Raw genomic sequence first — 14,206 nt, 5'->3', positions numbered from 1 at the left:
AATGAGATTCGAGGAGCATTTCTGAATAGATTCTTGATAGCTGTGAAGCCTCACTTAGGAAATAAAATCTCAAATCCTATATATAGCTTTGGATTCCCACATGCACATGCCCACACCCCCACACGCCCACATGCCTACACACCCACACACCCACACATTGGGTAAACAAAATCAAAAACCTGAACTCCTCCCCTAGACCTTTGGCTTCTAATGATGCAGTTTGGTGTGTTAAATCGAGATGCCCGTAAGTCCAATTGCAGCTGTCCAGAAGAACTGACAGAGCGTTAATTCAAGAGGGAAACTACTTGGTACACAACTGAGAATCTGCAATTCTTCAAATGTCTCGAATGGCATGCCAGAGACTTTTCCCACTGACCAGTTGGTTCCTGCTTCAGGGAGTAGTGTGGGAAAAAGAAAGAGTTCTTTGGCTTTAAGGAAAGCTCAAGCATGTGGCAGGGTCTTACTCGAGACAGTAAGGTCTGTGTCGATCCTGGTTTTCAGCACATTTTGTAAACACAAGTTCTCAATGGCATATTCTTCCTTTAGAGGAAAAAGTCATACAAACCACTCTATGGGCATGGATCACTTTGCTTCCTAAAGGTACTATTTATGCAAATTAACCCAGAGTAGCTTAAATACAATCTTATATTGGCTTAGCTTGGCCAAGGATAGCCAATAAACTTTTTCAGTTTTGAGTCTCCTGGTATTCCTCAACTCTATGCCATTAGATGAGTGCCTATTGTTTTCTTCTATGACAGTTGATGCCCCACCACCTGTGGGAAGTCTCTCTTTGGGAATGTGTCTATCAGTTTACACACAGTTTATGTTTCTCTTTCTTTCCTAGGAGAACGGGAACAGTTGATCAGTTGCAAACCAGGCAAACAGATCCTCACGCCAGAGAGCAACTCTTCAAACCCACACCCTTCCCAGAGTCCACAACATGCAGGATGGAGAAGCATGGGCTAAGCTGGCAACGCCTCCATGATATTTACCAATAAAGTTTTACTGGATCACAGCCAGGCCAATGTATACACTGAGTAGTTGCAATTGAGATATTTTGTTTCTCTGGGCTAATACACTTACTATTTAGCAGCTTACAGAAAAGTTGTCAACTTCGGCTGTACGTTAAGTACATGAAACCAGGGAAGTTTGGGGAAATTTTAGAAACCACTTATAAAGTACTTCATCTGCTTAACTGTCATCTATTGAACATCTTCTGGCACTATTCTAGACACTGGAGATCCAGCAGTACGCCAGGCAGCATGAGCCCCTGTGGAAGGAGACCAACATGACTCTGTTACACTCCAGATGGACAAAGAAAGCTATTTAGAGAGTGGCAGGATTCTGAAGGGGTAGATAGTGACTCTTCAGAAGATGCAAAGATCCACGGGAAATGCATGATCATAAGCAGTCAGGCGAAAATGTACAGAAAGACTGTTACAGCCAGAGACCAGAGGCCTGAGGGGAGAGACAGCTAGACAGACGTGCCTATAAACCAAAGCAGCGAAGGTATTTGAAACACTCTGAAAACCCTTGGACAGGAAAAGGGAGCATGGTGCGGGTTCAAAGGCATGGGCAGGAGCCAGACTGTGTGGCAATGACAAACTAGATAGCCAAGCCACAGTCAAAATAAATGCCCCACTTACAGACTGCAGCTAGGTTGGGATGGGGCGTGCCAAGCGTCAGCAAGGACCCAGGTTTGATCCCCAACACCACAAGAAAGAAAATTCTCATCTTCCAGTCTCTGCTGATTGAAAATAGTATTGGACAGAAAACTAGCATTCTGCAGCAACTTCTTCCCTTTGATCTGCTGGAAACTACCTGAAACTTCAAACACCCAGTAGCTCAAAAGAACCCTGCTAGAGATGGTTTCTGCTAAAGGCAATAACCCCCAACCCCCAAATCCCCAAATTGGGGGGGGGGCTGAGTAAAGTTCTCACAGTAGAGGCATAAATTGACCATTTAAAATTGGGATTCTTTTCATGAAAGGGAATTTCCCCCTATTAAGTGTAATTAAGGCTATTGCCCCAAGTCTTCAGGGCTAGTCATCCACTGAGGTAAGGTCCTGTCTCTGCCCCACCTCAGGCACCTGCTGCATGGATGCACCACCCAAACTCTTTCAAGCAGCTGGCTCAGAGAGCTGCCTGGTTTGGCTGAGAAGCAGTGTCCCTGAAGGCCTAGGAGATATGTCATGGGACTCAGTGGATCACATTCAAATAGGAGTGTTGGGGGGGGAGGGGGGAGACAGTGACCAGCCACCCAGTCTCCTTTATAAATGTCCTCTTTCTTTTTAGGAGATTTATTGATCTGAAAGGACAACTTCCCATCCCTGGACTCAAAAATCAAGGAAATCAAGGTTATTCTGAAGAAACCCAAGCAGGGGTTTTCTGACTGAACTCGGATTCCCACTGAGCAAGCCATCTGACTTTAGGAAGCCCAGGCACTGGGAGGAATTCTGGGGGTAAGGCAACCACTGGCCTGCCTTCACTAAAGCTTCCTAATGCCTGAGTCTGCACAGCAAGCAGTGATGGCTCTGTGCGGTGAGATGGCCAGTTAGAAGCAGATTCTAGCCAGCTATATAGAAAAGGCTGCTAAAAAAAACTACTGAGAAGCTGACCCAGAAATAACAGCACAACTCCCCAACGTTCTTGCCTGGAGAGAGGACATAAAACAGCACTAACTCTCGGTGCCTTAGTTGGGGTTTTTATGGCTGTGAGAGAACACCAGGATCAAAAGCTACTCAGGAGGGAGGGTTTCTTTTAGTTTACAGTACCCACCACGGTTCATCAGTGAAGGTCGCCAAGGCAGGAACCTGGATGCAGGAACAGATGCAGAAACCATGGAGGTGAGCTTCTTACTGGCTTGCACTTAACAACCCAGGACCACCAGCCTAGGGGTGGCACCGCCCACAATGAGCTGGGACCTCTCACATCCATCACTGGTCAAGAAAACACAACATAGGCTTGCCCACAGAAAAATCTAATGAGAACAGTTTCCCAATTGAGGTTCCTTCTTCCTAAATGACTCTAGCTGGTGTCAGCTGACACAAACAAGCCAACACACTGGGGCTACATGGCACCTGACTAAGTGCTCAGTGACCAGGCTAGTTATCAAATGTGCCCATCACCTCAGACTTTACTTAGTGGAATCCTCCTTTGAGTGATGCCTCTCAAATGCTATGCTCATCGTCCAATAGCTTAGGGCTTCAAAAAATGCTTGAATAACACAAACATACCGATCACTCCACTGAGTCACCTGACTAGCCAGCCGTATGATAGCATCTAGTTAGGTACATTCTATGGCAAGCACCGAGTTCTAACTGCAAGCCTGTGGTGCGGTTTTTCATTACTGACATTGTTTCCAGTGAGAATCTGAGCTGCCTAAGCCACATACGCTAGCCGAAGTTGCACAGCTAATGAGGGAGAAAACTGAAACTGGAACCCAGACTCTCAACCCGGACCACTCTCCTTAAAGATAATAAAGCTATTTCAATTGTGGTCTCATAAACTGTCAAACAGCTGGATACTCCGTTAGCTTAGGATTTTCATTCCCCAACTACAACAACTGGATTCTGTTTCCCACAATCCCTGTCTCTTCTTATTCTTTGTCTGCACCGGCGTCAGGAATTATTGCCATGTTTTGTAACTGTTTGTACCAATATTCTATAAAGAGTTAAAATGAAAGGAAACTATTTCTTGGGCTTGAGTTTATAGCAAAAGCAGGAGGCTTGACAATATGCAATGACTGGTGTTCAAGGCTACAGAATTCTTACCCTACCACCATCGAGAGAGAGAGAGAGAGAGAGAGAGAGAGAGAGAGAGAGAGAGAGAGAGAAATTTAAAATGCTTGTGCTACAGGTTAACTGGTTTGGTTTCATCACTCCATAGTGTATGAGTATCTTTAAATAAAATGCTGGACTTCATTAGCATACAACTATAATTTGTTAAATTTTAAATAAGAAATATGGGTGCCACATGGTGGAAGAAAAAACCGGAGGCAGAGGGAAATGAAGATCCCCAAAGTAAAAAAGGTCTCCTTCCAGGACCCTACCCCACCCCCACCCCTGGCCCCGGCCTCAGTTACATCACTCACCACTCACCTTCTAGAAACATGCTAATTAATTTGTCTTAACCTCAGCATCATTTTTCAAAAGATCTGGTCTGCAAAAGATCCATCAGCAGCCAAGTAGACAGCTGCTCAACAAGGAAAACTTAATTCAGACACCAAGAATGGTAGACAGAATGCCCCCACCACCCCATGCCACAGAATAATGCTTCTTAAATTCTAATCTCTCTGAAATCTCCACTGAATTTTTGTTAAATCTGTTTTAAGTGTTTAACTTGTAAAAGTAGAAAGAAACCCAAGCCCAAGAAATGATTCCATGTTACACTCCAGGTAACACATCATGGCCTCTCTAGCAAGATGATGCTTGGTGACAGGGCCTCTAAGCTGAGTGGGTTTTCCCTCCCAGAAACGCTTGTCTGTGTGTTAGCCCAGTCACTCTTGCAGCTGACACAGGCTATCAGCAGCAGTTTGTCTTCCTATGGTCACAGAAACTCACCTCTCAGCACTCGGGAAGGACCTTTCCCCAACACCTGTTCTCAGGAAAGGACTGTGAAGTGACGGATTTGCCCTGTGGTTGGTTTCATCTATGGCAAACTTGAAATCTATTTCCAGGGTCAAACAGTTAATCAACACAGGACCTCAAATTTAAAAAACAAGGACAGTGTATTGCTTAGGTTGACTGGTATTATATTTATCTGCCCATATTATTATTCCATTACCTCAAACATTCTACTATTAGCATGGGGGTGGTAGACAGGAATCTATTTTTCATTCAATTCAATTGCTAATTATAGGTTGAAAAACATTCAGGGTAGTTGATGGGGATGGAAGCCACTGCCCAGAGTCACACATCACCAAAGGGTCTCTGGGGGCTTGCTAAAAAGAAAATCAGACCCACAACATGGAGCTGAGCCTCTTTCTGCCTCATTTCAACCAACGAGTATAATTAGGTAAGGTTACATACTTCCTACCAAGTTTTTAGGACTGAGACTACACATCTCTTGGTAAACAAATGGAGAAATGTTTCTATGAGATTGACTTTCAAAGAAATAATGACTCCAAGAGCCAGGATTCAAGTATATGTGGGACTTTTTTTTTTCATTGTGTTCTTGGTTTTTGTCCCCTGACCATCCCTGAAAACAGCAGTGTGGAAGGCATGTTTTCAATCAGGGTTTTATAAACTCATAAAGACTGCACTATGAAGTTAGATGACTAAATAGCCATCACGTGTGTTGGATTATACAGGAAGGAACTTAAGGTAGAAGAGGGCTTCTTAAACTTTCTCCATTTGTGACTGCATTTCACTAAATAACATTTTGTGTGACTCCAAGTATACAGGGACATAAGATAAGTATACAGACCAAACATTTCCTAATGGTAAATTACAAAGAAATTTATTTCAAAGTAGTTCTTTGGTACATATAATTTTTACCATTTATGACAGACATTTGCATACCAATGAAACAGAGCTAATCAACAGGTAATCAACACATCAGCCTGCATGCCTCTAAGTATAACAGAAAACACACCATTAAACCATCATCAAGAGTGAATTTGGTAAACACTATACCATCGCCCACCTGCTGGGACCAAAACACTCAGAAACACACTGAGAGAAATCTTCACTGTCAGCCTAGTAAATGTTTTGATACAACTGTGAGAGGCCACTGTTAGGGTTGAACTCCCACAGGCTTCAACAGCCTAGACCACACCAAAATGGAGTCATTCCTGCTAACTACCACATAATCAATTTAAGCTTTCAGGAAGCAGATAAATCCCCAAACAGACCAGTTTTTCCAGAAAGCAGGAGTCTGCGTGAATCAAGGACATCCCCTCTTGCTTTACAAAACAGGAAGCTGGAACGAGCTGATGTCAATCAGTCTGTTTCCAATTGTTTTGTCGCCTCACTCCTAAAGCCTCTGCTAGGCTATTACCAAAGAGCTCTCATTCTATTGTGTAGATGGAGATTGCCCAATTTATGAGTGGCTTAGAGGGGAAAAAGCAATTAGATCTATAACTAAATTTGTTGTGATTTTATAATTTGACACTTCAGTACTTACTGGCTAATTGGCACTACAAATATTTACTATTTCATGCTCATAAGAAAGGTTACTTTTCTGGTATTTTGAAAGCAAGCTTTTTTTTTCCTTTTTGAGGTAAAAGGGGATAGTCCGTTCTGCCAATGAACTGGCACTAGGAACCAGGAGAAACATATTACTGAAACCAGAGGCAAATCCAAACTAAACTAACCTTCTGACCTCCAAACATGCTCAACACAGGGATGTCCAACACAGCTGGCGGGGCTGGCGCAGGGTTTACTCTCAGATGACAACTGATGTGCATGGCATGTGATGTGCTGACTTGCGGGTGACTGTGGTACATACAGAGCAGAGTAAGGAAACCCATCAAGCATGGTGCACACACATGACCTTCCCCCCCCCCCCAGGGGAAATTTCTGAGTACTGAAACCCAAAATAGGAGTGGATCTAAAAATAGCCCCTCTGCTTCTACAGAGGTGTTTTCCTCTCGGCGTTCGTTCCAAATGTGTGGGAAGACAAAACGGCCTGGGTTAAGTGGATTTCCAGATTTCAGCAACAGCCACGTGATGCTTGGAACCCTCTTCAGCCAATAGCAGAAATACAATTTCCTCTTCCAGTTAGGTTTTTTTTTTTTTTTCCTTGTAAGCTTAGAAGGCGGACAGCACAAAACTGGGCAGGAGCACATAGAGCTAAGTTTTCTGAGACGCTCTCATTACTTCCTGTTGAAAATCTCAAAGTCTAACTCAGACTGAGGAAGACCATTAGATCTTGGGATTTTTGTCATTGACAAAATAGTGATTTTTTTTTTTCCTGAAGAAAGATGAGTAGAATTGACAGAGCACTTACTTTCCCTACCATGCCACACGTGTGCAGGACTTGAGTATCACTGCTAAGGTTCCTTCTGTTCCTAGTCCATTAAATGTGACACTGTAAGAAAAGACTACTTGTGGGAAGGAACACACATGCTATCGTTTCTTTAGGAAAGGTAATCTATTAACTACTTCATTCTATGTTCTAAGCCACCTCCAGCTGTATGGTAAACCTTCTCCCCAATGGCACATACAAAAACTTACTCCTTTTCTGTACTATTTCAAATCAAAGAACTACAATGATACCCCAGAAATCAAAGCAAGCAAACAAAACATGTCCCAAAGGATCTACAACTCTAAGGTATTTGGGCCTGGGCTAAGAAGGAACAACAGTCCTGCCTCGGCTGCCTCAGTAAGCGACTGAGGTAGCTCCACTCAGACAGCTGGCCTCTGGAGCAGGGAGGGCCACCTGTGCACAGGATGAAACCCAACATATACTGACTATGCATATGCCCTCTATCTGTCCAGCACTGACATAAATACAAGCCCCTTCACTCACCCCTCCCCTCAAGATGAAGTTTAGTGGAAGAGTTTTCAGTGCGAGCAGCTTCTGGGTGCTGGGGACACTCATTCTGAATGAGTGGGAGCTGGGGACCGTCCCGGTGAGGCATGAAGGGACTCCAGGCCTACATAGGAAGCCTTGCACCTCTCTGCATAGTATTTACCACAAGAGACAAACACTACAAGAATGATAGGTGTCAGAACAAACTGAACTTGCAATTCTCACTCCTAGTCCCTGGCCATCCCAAACGAGCCTGCAGGGCATCACAGACAGAGCTTGCGTTCCCACAGCCAGGTGTCTAGGTCGAAGTGTGCACAGTGACTGGAAGGCAGCCTGCACGGACGGCCTGGAAGGAGACCAGGACGGGGCTTCTCCCCTTCACCCTGAAAGCTTCCTTTCAGAAGCAAGTCATCTGACGGCGAAAGGACAACAAAGCGTGTCACACCTTTTGTATTAAAATCATTTTAATACAGAATCCTTTATCAAATGAAAACCCATTTCTGTACAGAGGGTCATCCTATGAAACAGTGACAAAATTTGTAAGTAACAAAAGCAGACGCTGAAGCAGAAACACAAGAAAATTACTTTAAAGATATATTGGCTGATTCTGGAGAGGTCAACGCTGTAATGCAAAATTGTGGTTGTCTTACTAGCAATCCTATAGACTTATTCTACATCACTAAAGTAGGAACTCCAAGGCTAGGAAGGTGGCTCAATCTATCTCATGTTGTTCACACAGACCCACAGCACCCATGTTGACACATGGTCTCCATGAATATACACATACCCACACAAACACATGTACACCACATACAAATACACATATGGGGACAGGGGTTACAAAATGAATCTGACCAAAACAAGGATCCACCGGCAAAACTGAACCATATCTGTGTAACCCCTGGGGAGGGGATGGGGGCATTTACCATGTACCTACGTAACCAGAGTTGAGCAGGACCAATCCTATGTAGCCTCCCAGTATCCTTTAAGATAATATAGGGATGCTAGTCGGTGCCACACCCATTCCCAAGTTTTGTTTTGTTTAGTCTCCCACCCCTCCCCCCAAGACAGGGTTTCTCTATGTAGTCCTGGCTGTCCTGAAACTCACTCTGTAGACCAGGCTGGCCTCAAACTCAGAAATCCACCTGCCTCTGCCTCCCAAGTGCTGGGATTAAAGGTGTGTGCCAGCACTGCCCGGCGCATTCCCAAGTTCTAAGGAAAGGCTCATACAATGTACTTTCAGCATATAACCCAGCTTTATCAACTTCAGCTGCCCTGCCATTAGCAAAAGGGGAGGGAGAAATCTCATACTGACGGTAAGCAGGTCAAACTGCATGTCTGGTTTCAGAACTAAAAGTCCTGCTGAAGCACACTGAGTTAGTCTCTTCAGCATTCTGACTTCACAGCAAATTATCCAGCCTTTTCTGGCCATGATCACTGCTCCCCTAATCCTACTCAAACTGTCCTAATGTTGAGTATAGATTTAAGATGGGCCAAGTACATTTCCTCCCTGAAACACTAACTCCTCGGCAACATCCATGCTTTCAGACTGCCGGCTCTTCATACAGAGAAGCAAACAGTGTAGAAGGAGGTAGGGTGCAATGCCCATCTCCACACTGCGGGTCCCAGGGGCCACTCCATCAAAATCACTTCATTAAAAACTGTCCTAAGGCCCAGGCACAAACTACTTGGAAGCAACAGAAAGCACCAAGCTAGCCATTCAATTGGCACTATCACTTAACTAAGTTGTTATTATCAGTAACTATAACACCTGTACCAGTCTGACGCCTTGCAGTTGGTTACTGGTGGCTGCCCCAGTGCTGTGCAAACTGAGTTTCATGACATACCAATATGATGGGTCAGTAAAGAGAATAAAGTTCATAGGTCTGCACAATGACCAATCAATGACTTTCTTAAGCTTGTTTATGGAGCAGAGATTGTAGGAAGAATGGCAGTGGCCACTTATGGGAAAATGCCAGGGACGATTGCCTGAGAGAGCAAGGATTGCTGGTGCAGACAGTGCCAGCCAATGGGGAACTGTGTTTAGAAGAGATGCTTTCTTGGGACCACTGGGGCTCGGGTGGAGGGTATTTAAGGAGCTTGCAGCCGTGCTCAGATGAGCTTGCTGCAGCGCTTCTCACTGCTCCTGGAGTCTGTGTTGCTGACTCATGCCACCTCACCTCCAATCCCAAGGGCAGGTCGGGTCTCGCGGCAAGCAGTCCAGGGCACAGGCAGCAAGAGGTGAGGGGCTCCTTATGGGAAGATGATGATGACTCAAAGGGCAGCTGCAGAGCCGAAGCTATGCCATCATGGAGGCACAGGCTCACCAGGGAAAAGGCCCTCCCCCAGCAGCTGTGACTGCCCTGTGTTAGGTAGGAGCCGCGTCAATCTTCAAGAGTCAGTTCTGAGACTTGTAAGCTTATTTACTTCCTGAGTTTTCTAAGCTACCGCTCCTTCCATGGGTGAATGTTTCAATTCAGGGGAAACACTATACCTGGGCTTCTTTTATAACAGAGAAATTTGAGAGGGCCCTAGCATTCACCCAACACCCCCGTCCCCAAATTCAAGAGTCTCAAAATGTTTACCTGGTCCAGCATCAACTCATATGCCTTATGTCCAGAGTAACATAAATACCATTTAATTCAAGATGTGGATGAGACTCAAGGTACACACCAGACTGAGGGAAATCTCCCTCTAGCTGAGCCTATCAAATCAAACCGGTTACATGTTCTAGGCTATGATGCTGGAAAGCAGCAAGCGTAGGACATTAGAGCCACCTCTACGCAGAAAGTCAGCCAGCCAGAAGCAACACTGCATTGGAAGAACAGCAGAGCCAACGAGGACTTCCAATGTATGACGGTGGTTGGCTACTCACACTGTTATCTACATTCAATTTTCCCATCCGACTTCAACACACAACAAACCTTGGATAGTGACAAAGAAATAATCTCAGCCAAGTATTGACCACTGTGGTAAGTGTAGCTCCATTTGTTGAGAACGTGTTCTGTCTTCCAGTACCTTGCACCCGGCTATGGACTGGACAAAGGCCTTTTTCTCCAGACCTGTCTTTCAGGCCCACAAGAGGCCATTGACTTCTAGCTCACCGGTGCATCAATATGCCTTTGCGTCCCGCTCAGGGATGTATGAACTCGCCAGTCCCACGGTAGAAGCTAGCTCTGAGATCCTGAGGGTCTTTCTTCCCACAGCTATCACACTGTTCCACTGCATTGGTGGTATTATGCTGATTGGACCTAGTGAGCAAGACACGTGGTTACTGTAATGTATTGAGAGGAGAATGTCATAAGTTACACTGCACACGTAGTCTGTACTGCCTCTACTCCTACCGGCTCCCCTAGTTCTCAGGCCTTTACACTTAGACTAATTCACACCTTTTCTGGTTCCCTGGCTTGTGGGCAGCATAAACTCCCTATTAAATTGCTGACAGTTTCCTGTTAGCTCTGTTTTTCTGGAGAACCCAGACTATTCAACAGCCACTGGAGACAATGACAGGTATAACTAATGAAGAAACCGTAAGGCATTATGTAAAACCAAGCAAAAGTTGTTTAACACCGTAAGATGTTAGCAAAAAACACAAAACAACAACCACCACCACACACCCTGACCACATTTGCTGTAAAGTTCAAGAAGACAGTATGGGACACAGCTCATACAAGCTCCCCAGGGGGCGGCCAGGCACTGGCATCTGCCCAATGGATAAACTCTTTCAACCCTTGGGAAAAGACTTTCAGGGGAGGGGAACAACCCATACAACCTCACCCACGAGGTTTCTGAAGACAGGCCGGAGATGGAGCGGGGACAGGGGTAAGAATGCCCCTTCAACATCACACACGGGCTGTGGAGCAGTGCCAAGTTTGGAGAGGAATTCAGATAGAACTCAGTGTTTGCACTGTCACCATCAAACAGCATGAGAAAGACTGCAGGTATGAATTCCCAGGCCAGCCAAACTGAATTTCACACAGACAAGAATGAACTGTTTCCTTAGTAGAAACTTGTGTGTGTGTGTGTGTGTGTGTGTGTGTGTGTGTGTGTGTGTTTTCACACAGTTGCAACCCTTGAGCATCAAATTCTCTGAAGTGTTAATAACTTGGCAGCCAAGTGTGGAAAGCTGAAAAAAGGGGAGATTTGTACCCAAGTCTTTTTACAGACTTATAAATTCACATTTCATAGTAAATACAGTTAGCAAATACCCAGACTTAAAAATACCTTCAAAGAACTAGAAGCCAACAGACATTCATTAAAGCCAAAATGAAATCGAACTTTCCAAAAGGACAAATTTGATGCAAGAAGAAGCTTGTGCATGTGTGCGCCCTTGAAAGTAAGACATCAGTGGTAGCCTAATCTCAGCATCCTTTTAATTTATCTTCATAGCACTCATTAACACAGGATTAGAATTGACAACTCTAATGGGAAAGATTGGTGGATAAAAACTTAGTTAAACACAAGCTATTCAACCCAACCTGGACCTGTAATCCAATCAACCCATCTTAACTTGGAAATATCCAGAGGTCAAGGTGCATTTCAAACTCATTTAAATCCTAGCATCTGAGAGGTGGAGGCATCAGGATTAGGAGTTCAAGGTCATCCTTAGTTACATCGCAAGTTCCAGGCCAAACTAGCAAAATGCAAAAAAGCAAAATGGCAGAAAGTATACAGTACCCTAATAAATCCAATAATAAAGTGAAACAAATCATAAGTTGACTCCTCAGAGCCAGAACCATCAGCACACTGGCTCTGAATCCTTAATTGCATTTGAATATCTGGCAGGTCTTGTGGATGGTCCCAGGAGAAAACAAAACTAAGTGCCTAATGAAATGCACAGTACTGGGGGTGGAAAGGGGCTCAGTGAGCAAAGGCACTAGAACGCCATGATGTGTGCACTAGAACACACATGTGAACGCCGTCCGTTGCTCTCCTCTGCTAAGCTAGAAATGGCAACGTCGGCCTTTCAGCACCCAACCTCACACAAGCAGACCTCTGAGCCCCTGTGACTCATGTCTTACTTACTAAGCTTCTGTTGTGTTTTGTGTGTGCAATGGCCTTCACAGGTTCAGGCTTTCAAATACCCTGTCTCTAACTGTGCTGGGAGGTTGTGGAACCTTGGAGATGCAGGCCCTAGATGGGCACAGGAAGGCACTGTGGTGGGTTTCTAAAGCTAAGCCAGCTCTGCTTCCAGTCCTGCCCTCTGATTCCTGCTCAGCCTCCACCTATGGCCTTTCACATTCCTGCTGACACAGCGTGAGCCTCTCTCCCCCCTTACCTCCCCACCAAGATGCCATTATTATGTGAGTATGCATGTGTGCGTGCATGAGTGTTTGCTCGTGTGTACACACATTCGTGTTTTGTTTTCTCCTGGGACCATCCACTACTGAGACCTGCTCCTACATTCACAATAACTCCTTCTCCAACCCATCATATAGTCCAGGCTGGCTTTGAACTCACTATGTAGCTAAAGATGATCTTAAATGTCTGATTGTCCCCTGCCTCTGCCCCTAAATGGGATCATGGGTACATGTCTCCACCCTCAGCAATGTTCCCTTTCTTAAGTTACTGCTTTTTTTTTCTCTTAGGTGTTGTGTCATAACACTGAGAAAATAACGAATCCACCTTCTTCAGAGCTGAGCACACAGTCAGCACTTTCAGTGATCATGAAAATTCTCTCTACACCACCCAACACAGCAAGCAGCTACCAGGCCCCCTATGGCTACTGAACATCAGTAAGGTGGCTAGTGCACCTGAGAAGCTGAACTGCTAATTAGTTTAGAACTTCAATAGCCACATGAAAGTGGTAGCTTGAATATAGGAAGCACAGGGTGTGTTCTGTGGGAAAGCATCAACTCTCCGACTCCTAACACAGCTTCTGGTCTAAGCACAAGTCCATTAGAGGTGAGAATGTCTGAAAGACACAAAAGGAAGATTGTCTGTGGTGAAACTGGGTGCAGAGGATCCACTCCCAAGGGTGCTCACGCTGAGGCAGAGCTGTGTGTTAATGCCGGATCCCAGAGGGCTCTCAATCCTCCTGCTGCTGCCAGAAGTCAGTCACTGTCACCCACAAGACAACGACCCGTGGTGTGGCAGGATCGGCAGCTCCCTCTGGGAGCCCACTGGAGTCAGTATCAAAGGCCCCACCCCCATGAGAACCTGCCAGATTCAGACAATAGTTCCTCCCAAGATCATCAGGTAAATACAGTGGAAGACGAACAACTGAATTTCAAATAGCTGTTCAGAAAAATTGCAACTAACCTTTACTATGGGGGCTGAGAAGGTATTACCTATTTTCAGTTAGGCCAAAAATGTGTGTGTGCGTGTGTGTGTGTGTGTGTGTGTGTGTGTGTGAGAGAGAGAGAGAGAGAGAGAGAGAGAGAGAGAAAGAATGAATTTAAGATTCGATTACTTATTTTCCAATTGAAGTCACTAGGCCAAATGCATCAATTACTATGAAAATCACACAACAGAAAACACATCAGCTGTTAGTCTAATAGTAATTTAACACTTCATATTTGATTTGAAATTGATGTACTAAACTGGCAGACATAATAAAGGGATAATCCACATGAGCTTAATTAGCAGGCAGCTGTCCCACACTAACCCTATAATGGCAACAAGATATTGATCTGAGAGTGACAGCAAAGAATACTGAGCAAGTGGGCCTGTGATGGGCTAATGCAGAGACAGGGCCACCTGTCTTCTCTTGACCTGAGACACTCTGGAGA

At 44.9% G+C, this 14,206-nt stretch overlaps 1 protein-coding gene across 6 annotated transcripts in view; it reads right to left on the bottom strand.

Annotated features, from left to right (window-relative positions):
• The window catches only part of Daam1 (dishevelled associated activator of morphogenesis 1), a 161,427-nt gene that overhangs the window by 121,734 nt on the left and 25,487 nt on the right, over positions 1 to 14,206 (bottom strand). Inside the window, exon 2 of one of the 6 annotated variants that reach the window (XM_030246637.1) lies at positions 10,580 to 10,726. The exons of the other annotated variants lie outside the window; for them this stretch is intronic. The gene's annotated coding sequence lies outside the window, so the exon portion shown is untranslated. The remainder of the gene's footprint in view (positions 1 to 10,579; positions 10,727 to 14,206) is intronic. 6 annotated transcript variants of the gene reach the window in all.

This window comes from Mus musculus, chromosome 12 (assembly GCF_000001635.26).
Source record: "Mus musculus strain C57BL/6J chromosome 12, GRCm38.p6 C57BL/6J".
NCBI classification, from domain to species: Eukaryota; Metazoa; Chordata; class Mammalia; order Rodentia; family Muridae; genus Mus; species Mus musculus.
The sequence above is the reverse complement of the archived record's forward strand: the minus strand, read 5'-3'. Positions and strand labels throughout refer to the sequence as shown.